This window comes from Terrapene carolina, unplaced genomic scaffold (genome assembly GCF_002925995.2).
Source record: "Terrapene carolina triunguis isolate 2854851 unplaced genomic scaffold, T_m_triunguis-2.0 Scaffold1054, whole genome shotgun sequence".
In the NCBI taxonomy this organism is placed as follows: domain Eukaryota; kingdom Metazoa; phylum Chordata; order Testudines; family Emydidae; genus Terrapene; species Terrapene triunguis.
Window position 1 is genome coordinate 226,597 of NW_020665405.1, and position 2,704 is coordinate 229,300.

Sequence of the window (2,704 nt, forward strand, 5' to 3'; positions counted from 1 at the left end):
TCTCTGACTGTGTGTCTGTGCAGCGCCTGGCACAACGGGGCCATGATCTCAGCTGGGACAGGGACTGTCTCTGACTGTGTGTCTGTGCAGTGCCTGGCACAATGGGCCCATGATCTCAGCTGGGACAGGGACTGTCTCTGATTGTGTGTCTGTGCAGTGCCTGGCACAATGGAGCCTCTAAGTGCTGCCATAATACACCTAATAGAGAAATAGCTGATGGCATAGAAAGCCTTGAATGTGGAGGTTCAAAGTAGTGAAGAGACATGAGGGATGGGTGCTGGGCTTTCCCCAGGGTCCCCTGCCTTTGTGCCACCCCCCAGATGGGGGCAGCCAGAGGCCGGACGACATGCTGCTTCCATGTTTGTTCAGTGATGAGGTTCCACCCTTCTCCTCTTGCCTCTGTCTTCTAGGAGACACTTCAGGGCCTGTCAGTCAAAGAAGCTGAGAACCCAGAACTCAGCTGGGGCCCTGTGATGAAGTGGGAATTTTTTGCTGTGTGTGCCTCAGTTTCCCTCTGTACTTTACATCACTAACCAGTGGGGAAAAGGGCCAGCACCCGAGCCCTGAGGCATGTGTCTCTCCTTGCTGTCTGGGGTGGACTGAATGGCTCATTGAAGGACTGGCTGGAAACCAACCCATATCAGTGGCAAATACAAAAAGACAGTGGGAACTCCAGCAGCCAGCATGTCCACAGCTAGCAACCAGCGGGGAGTTCCCCACGTCTTCACTTGCCAGTCCAAGGCCCCAGCTCAAGAACAAAGGGAAAGGGGTCAGGTTGCGGGGCAAGTGCTGTAGCCAGGGCTCTCACCGGGGTCGGACAGAGAGAGAGCCTGAAATGGAGCCCACGGCCGCTTGGCTGGGTGGGGCGCTGGCTTGGCGAGGTGGATATGTCTTAACCTTTGCTTCTCTGTGCTCACCTAAGGATTTCCCATGCTGTGTTCCAGCTGAGTAATAGCCCCAACTGTTTGTAAAGGCTGCGTGGTGTCACTGCAAATCCTCCCCAGGGTGCCCTGGACCCTGAGGAGTGGGCAAGTCTCTGGCCTGGCGTATGTCCCAGTTGGACTCTCTGGGCAAAGCTCCTGGGGTGAAGCAGGAGGGCTGGAGCCCAGGGGCTCAGTCTCGGAGACGGGGAGGCCGCGTGGGCTAACCTAAAGGAAGAGTGGGACCCCTTGGGGGCTCTGACACACTGAAGGGGTCCTCCAAGGCCCTGTTTAAAAGCTGGGGCGTAGCAGTGCCAGCCTGCAGTCCTGCCGGCCACCCACTCCTGGGGTTGGTAGATTCAGAGCTCTGGACCAGGTGATCCCCTTAATAACCATCTTGCTGCTGTAGCCCTTTGCTCTGCCACCTGCCCACAGGATCCTGCCCAGCAGAGAGAGGGATAAACTTGGCGGAAGGGCTGCCCTGTGGTTTGAATGCACAGGAGTGTCCGAGAGGAGGGGAACCAGCACTGAAATGACGCAGCACAGGAGGGCTTAAATGTTGCACTCTGCCTATGGAGTGGTGCCCTAGCTCTATGTCTCAGGGAGGGCATAGCAGTCACCATCCCATGACTGCTCTCACCCAGAGGATAAAGGACTTACTGCCGCTGCTGGCTCTGGGAGTGGCTCCCTTAGCTCATGAGGCAGCCACCTGGCTTTGCGATGCTGTCGGGTGAGGGGTTCAGTCCAGGCTCTGCATATGAATCGCTGCTCTGTTCACAGGAGGTGGATGTGCGAAGTGCCCAGCTCCTCCTGGCAGAACCGGCCCCCTCTTGCGTTGGGGCATCTGAACCCAGGCATCTCGTCTCTTGGGAGCCCGAGCCAGCATCAGGCAGCCAATGAAGGTATTTCACCTCCCAGAGTCTGAGCTCATGCGCACCCCATCCCTCCCTAGCGGGGCTGAGAAGGACCAACGGAGCCTTGACAGTCTCCCTGTTAGGCCCCAGGCTGCCCTAGACTTACGTGTCTTCTCCTGCCTTCTCAGCATGAAGGAGATCGCTCACTTCGACCCCTGATTTCCCTCCATCCTACTCAGATCCACCCTGGTCTCATGCCAGGAGTGTGACCCACTGATATCCGAAAGGCTAGATCTTAAATGAAGTGGTGTAGCCTAGAGTCAGGACTCCTGGGTTCTATCCCCAGCTCCGGGAGGGGAGTGGTGTCTAATGGTTAGAGCAGGGGGGAGCTGCGTGTCAGGACTGTTGCTGGGACGGTTATTGTTCCAAACCACATGAAGGGCAGTTGGGGGTGAGAGTATTAAATGCAATTCTAACAATTCTTTGCCCTCTCGTTAGAAAGAGTTGACAATGTCCCAGCCAGGGGACGAATCCCCCCGCCTATCTCACCATGGGCAGCCCAGAGCGATGCCGTGACGTGCCCAGCCTCGCACAGGGAGGGACTGACAGGAACACAGCCAATGCGCTAACCACACATCTGCCCTTGGCCACCTGCTTACCTGGGGCAAGGCATGTAAACCAGCTCGGATCCCTGGCACTTCCAGTGCTCTGAACAGGATCGTTTTCCCCAACCAACCAGCTGCTCCTACCAGCTGGATTTATCACCAACACCCTCCTCCCTCCCAAAACCTTTCCCAGCCTCCTGCCAGCTACAGAAGTAGCCCGTCCCCTCCCTGTTGCGGGGGAAATGGAATCAGATCCCTGTCTCCATGGGGCCAGATCCCTGTCGCCTTGGGACACCCTCTCTAACAGCTGGCTTTGGCTCTGGCC